Raw genomic sequence first — 6,000 nt, forward strand, 5'->3', positions numbered from 1 at the left:
GGGGCAGGCCACAGGCTTCCTGTTTTTTTTTTGAACAGATGGCCCAGCCGCCGGACACTTGTCTAACTGGATGTGTGTCCATCGTCCCTGTGACCACTCCTTACCCCTCTTGGTGACACCTCTGTCAAGTTAGCTCATTTCCGGTGCTCTGCCACATTCCAACAGCTGGGAGTTTTTCTCCAGGGTTCCTAGACACCCAAGGGGTCTGCAAATAGAATTCAGCCACGGGTGGGGGGCGTTCATGAATTTGGCAGGGAAAACCTTACATCACTCACGCTCCCCACTGCTTCTAGTGATAACAGTCACTAGATCTGCCACCAGGCCTGGCTATTTAACATGGGAGGAAAGATGCACAAATTTCATCATCATTAAAACATATTTTGATCACTGTATCCCATGCAATGGGCTTGTAACGGATTTCCTTTACCACCTGGGTTTTACTTTATGCACTTACAAACTTCCACTGCCAAAGGCCCATGGCACAAAAAAGGGCCTCTGCAGGTAAGAGGAATTTCCCAACATGCCTTTCTCTGCTTAAAGCCTGCTGTGGCTCCCCATTGCCCCAGGAAAGAGCCATGCTCCTCCCGGTGGCCTACAGACTCCCTCACCTGTCTCATAAGCCTGTTACCCTTCCTTTCTCTCCCCCTTCCTTCATTCATTCCAGCAGCATGTATGAGCACCTGCTGTATGCCAGACATGGGAAAGAGGTAATGTCAGTCCTAAGACCGGAAATTCAGGCTGAATCTGGGAGGGAGGGAGTTCCAGGCAGAGGGACCAGCAAGGCAAAGATGAGGAGAAGTGGAAGTCATCTATGTGGAGGGAAGGGAGGAGAGGATGAAACTTGAGGGTGGTGGGTCAGTGGGATCAGGTCCTGCAGGACCTCCCAGTGGGGGCCTGGGTGTAGCCCTGTGGGCAGTGGGGAACCCTGGAGGGGCACAGAGCAGGGCAAGGATGCCCTCTGGTTTGTTTCAGGAAAATCTGATTCTCAGGTCCATCACTGGCAGAGGTATACATAGGTAAGTGTCAAAAGAGGACAAATCAGCTAGATGTTTCAAAATCACAGACCATGAACCCTTGAATTCAGAATGTTCTTGAAATCTAGTCTTTCCATAGAAAATGATGAAGATATTCATGGCAATGTCAACTAAACAGCCAAGATCAGAAATGACTATTTATAGGCAGCCAGCTCTACTATCTCTGCACAGTGGAATAACACACAGCTGTGAAAAAGAGCGAGACCCGGATTTCAACCAAAGAAACAATGAGAATGACATCCCTGCGGCACACAGAATGGATTGGAATGAGAAAAGCACGATGCAGAAAAAGGTGGACGGAAAGCCACCTTTTGTGGAAAACAGTAGAGGAAAATGTCTATACCCATATTTACTTGATTTTCTGGCTAGCCTCTTCAAAGAATTCCAAGAAACTGGTGGGGCTAGGGTACAAGACAGGAGAGACAGTATTTTTAAAGATTAATTAATAGACTATTTTTAGAGCAGTTCCAGTTTACAGAAAATGGAGCTAATAATATGCAGAGTTCCCATATTATCAGCTCAATTATCTACAATCCTCCCACAGCTTCCTCTATTATTAACATCTTGCTTCAGTGAGATACATTTGTTACAAATGAGGAATCAATACTGATTCACTATTATTAACTTAAGTCCCTAGGTCACATTAGGGTTCATTCTCTGTGTTGCACCTTCTATAGGTTTGGACAGATTTATAATGACATCTATCCATCATTAGTGTATCACACAGAATGGTTCCACGGCCCTCAAAATTTGTGCTCTGGCCCCTCCAGCCCCTGCCAACCACTGATCTTTTTACTGTTCCCATAGTTTTGCCTTTTCCAGGATGTCACATGGTTGGAAATACACATCATGTAGCCTTTTCACATTGGCTTCTTTCACTTAATTGTATGCATTTAAGCTTCCTCCATGTCTTTTCCTTTTTTTTTTTTTAACTCACCCCCACCCTGACCTTAATGGAGGCACTGGGGATGGAATCCAGGACCTCGTGCATGCCAAGCATGCACTTAACCACGGAGCTATACCCCCGACCCCTGCCTCCTGTCTTTTCATGGCTTAAGAGCTCATTTCTTTTTAGTATGGAGTAATATGCCAGGGAGAGACACTTTGCATCATATCTAGTCATACTCCAGCTGCAGTATGGGCTCATATTCTTGGTCTCTTTGGGGAAACTGAGGCCAACAAGCTGCCCGGAGTCCCCAGAGCCCTCAGCCTGGCTGGCTCCCCTAGACTGGCCCTTACAATGACTTTCTCTCTTCCTGAGTTCCCTGTGCCACCTCTTCCACCCTCGAAGCAGAAGCGTGAGTCAACTCTGGGGAGCTGGAGCAAATGATGCAGGAACAGTCTCACCTACCGGCCAGGGCTCTGGGGAATACTTGGCTTCTGTGAGATGTGACATGTGAGGGACATTCACCAGATGAGCCAACTAAGCTCAGAAAGACTCCAGCGACCCAGCTGACAAGTAGTAGAGTTAGGGCTGTAACCCAGAGCCCCCTCTTGCCCCAGAACGCTGCCTTCCTGCCGGCAGCATTTCCTCCTTAGTGCAACTTTTTGGAGCAAGCAGCAATGACCTCGACAAAACCCCATCTTCTAGGTGGGCAAAGTTTTCTAAGCTCCACTACTTCTCTTAGCTTTAGAAAACAGCTCTGCCAAGGAAAGGAGGCAACACCACACAGTGGTTACAGGCGCCGATGCTCAGGTTCAAATCCTGCACCTCCCGTAGAGCAGCCTTAAAATACATGTTCTGGGGAGGGGAGGAGGGTATGGCTCGGTGGCAGAGCATGTGCTTAGCATGCACAAGGTCCTGGGTTCGATCCCCAGTATCTCCATTAAAGATAAGTAGATAAATAAATAAATAAATAAATAAACCTAATTAACTCCCCCTCAACAAAACAATTAAATTAAAAAAAGAAAAGACTTGTTCCGTGCTTATTAGAATGACTAAACTAAAAATACCGACAGTACCAAGTACAGATGAGTCTGGGGAGACACTGGACCTCTCAGTCACCACAGGTGGGAATGTAAAACGGTGCAGCCACTCTGGGAAACAGCTTAGTGGTTCTTAAAACACGAAACATACAACCACCGTATGACCCAGTAAACCCACTGCTGCGTATTCAGAAATGAAAATTTATGTTCCCATGAAAACCCGTATGTGATTATTTACAGCAGCTTTGTTCATAATCACCAATAGCTGGAAACACCCCATTGTCCTTCAGTGGGTGAATATGAAACACACTTGGGTCCATTCATTCAATGGAATGTTCTTCAGCAACAGAAAGGAGCAGACTATTGATACGGGCAACAGAGCTTTGTGCTCAAACGCTTTATGCTGCAATGAAAGAGGCCAGACTCAAAAGGCTACGTATCATATGATTCCATTTATATAAGACTCTCAGAAAACAGTTGTCTGGTGTGGAAGAGCAGATCAGTGTGTGCCTGGGGCTGGGGGCTGGGCTGACTACAAAGGGGGAATATTTGGGGGGTGTTTTGGAGTTTTGGAGCTCACTGGCAGGACAGCAGATGGTGATAACCCAGTAATCAGAGCTGTTGTGGGGGGATCCCAGACACTGGGGTCTGACCCAGCTGGAAGGCGTCTCAGAGGAGAGGATGTCTAAACTGAGACCTACAGTCTGCGCTGGAGTCAGGCGGGTAAAGGACCTTCCAGGCAGTGGGAACAGCATGAACAGAGGCCCAGAGGACAGACATCCATAAAACTGGGTGGCATTTATTTGACTGGTATACAGAGATTTTTTTGAGATTCATCTATTTTTTTTAAATGAAGGTACTTTTTTTTTGATGGAAGTACTGTGGACTGAACTTGGGACCTCATGCATGGTAAGCATGGGCTCTACCCCTGAGCTATTCCCCCTCCCACCACCATCATCCATTTTTGATATGAAAACTGGAGAGAAAGAAGACTGGAGGAGTTGGCGGGATCTAACCAGCCTTTTTTTCAAGGGCACTGGGGAGCCATGGGAAGATTTAGAACAGAAGAGGGAGGCAGCCAACCTTTCTTAATCTCATTTTAGAAAGAGTGCCCTGGTTCTACAGTGGTGGGACAAATGGGATGGGGAAGACAGGAGGTAGCAAGAAGGAGATGGTGGTGGCCTGAAGGAACAAAGCCAAGGGCGGAGATGGAGAAAAGTGGGCAGACTTGAGAGAGACTCGGATGCAGAAGGGACAGAATTTGTGTTTAATCAAAAGGATCTTCCAGTTGCCTGTTTTATGGGAGATAACATTTGTGAAGTCTGAAGCCAGTAAAGGCTTGAGGAACTTCTGCAAATCAACCAGAACAGGACAGCCTCTGCCCAACCCATATAGGAAATGGGCCAAGAAAAGAAACAGGTAACTCAGAAAACCGGAGCCCACCCAAACTCATCAAGTTGTGTGCTCGAAATGTTCACCGCTTTTGTATGTCAATCATACCTCAAGAAAGTGGGTTTTCAAAACAGGAAACCCAAGTTGGGGAGGGTATAGCTCAGTGGTAGAGGTCCTGGGTTCAATTTCCCAGTACCTCCACTTAAATAAGTAAATAAATAAACCTAATTATACACCACCACCCCCGCCCGGCAAAGGAAGCCCAGAAGGTGCATGAGCTTGTAAAGAGTTGCTCACACTCACTGGTGTGCGGATTTGAGCAAGAGGTCACTATATGGCTACTAGGTTCGCCAAAATTAGATGGCAGGTTTGTCCTGCTCGTGTGCTGGGACACTGCAGACGAGTCTGTGGTCAGGCGCGGATGACAGCACCCGTAATTAATCACGCATCCCAGCATCGGTTACAGGCGGTACCCCTGCCCCCAACAGACAGCCCAGTGCTGAGCTCCTTGGCTCTGCCTTTAGGATCTGGCCAGAATCTGAACACTTCTCTCCTATCCTTCAGCCCCCACCTTGGAGCAGCCTCCTTCACTGATCGCCTGAACCAGTGTAGTCACCTCAGCCAGTATTCCTCACCCCCCACACTCTGTCCCTCCTGTAGCAGCCAGGGGACACCAGTGAACACTTTAGTCAGATGGCGTATTTCCTCTGCTCTTTTGCTCAGAACCCTGCATGACTCCCCCCTACTCAGGGTAAAAACTCAAATCCTCCCTGTGGGCCACAAGGCCCTGCATAACCTGTTTTTCACCTCCCTGCCCTCATATCCTCCCACTCCCACCCTCACTCCCACTGCCACTCACTCAGCTCCAGCCACGCCAGCCTCCTTGTCCCACACATGGTTCAGCCCCAGGACCTTTGCACATGCTGTTCCCACTGCCTGGAATGCTCTTCACCTAGGTAGCCACAGCACCCCTCCCCCACCTCCTCTCTTGGGTCTCTGTTTAAAGGCCACCTTTCCTGACCACCCAGTAAAAAACAGTGCTCCTCTGCCCTTGCTTTATTTTTCTTCACAGCATGTCTCTCCCCTTGACATTTTACATTATATCACACATCTGATTATCGTCTCCCCCAGACCCCATCTCCCACACCACCGCCTCCACCACGAGGCTGTCAGTTCCAGGAGGGAAGGGATGCTTGTCTGCCTTGCTTACCTCTGTGTCCCCAGTCCTAGAACTGAGGCTGCCACACAGTAGCTGCTCAGCAAATCAGCCTCAGGCTCAGAGAGATGAAGTCATCGTTTCAAGGCCACACACAGCAGGCCAAGCTGGGACTTGAACTTAGTCCTATGTGACTCTAGATCTGTGCTCATAACCATCCTGCTTGTGGCTTCTGGAGGTAGAGGAGAGATTCTGCAATGGGTGGCAAAATGGACCTGGGACCCCACCCCAGCAGCTGCAGGCCAGGCTCAGCCCTGTGCTGTGAACCTAGCCTGGCTTCCTTCTCTCACTGGTACATCCTTCCCATTTTACAGTTGAGGACACCAAGACTCAGCAAAGTGGTCATTTATCCCCTGATGTGACCTTGGGGACAACTATGGCACAGGATTAAGTGCTCAGATTCTGGGGTCAGATTGGCCTGGGTTTGAATGA

The sequence above is a fragment of the Camelus bactrianus genome, chromosome 22 (assembly GCF_048773025.1).
Source record: "Camelus bactrianus isolate YW-2024 breed Bactrian camel chromosome 22, ASM4877302v1, whole genome shotgun sequence".
NCBI classification, from domain to species: Eukaryota; Metazoa; Chordata; class Mammalia; order Artiodactyla; family Camelidae; genus Camelus; species Camelus bactrianus.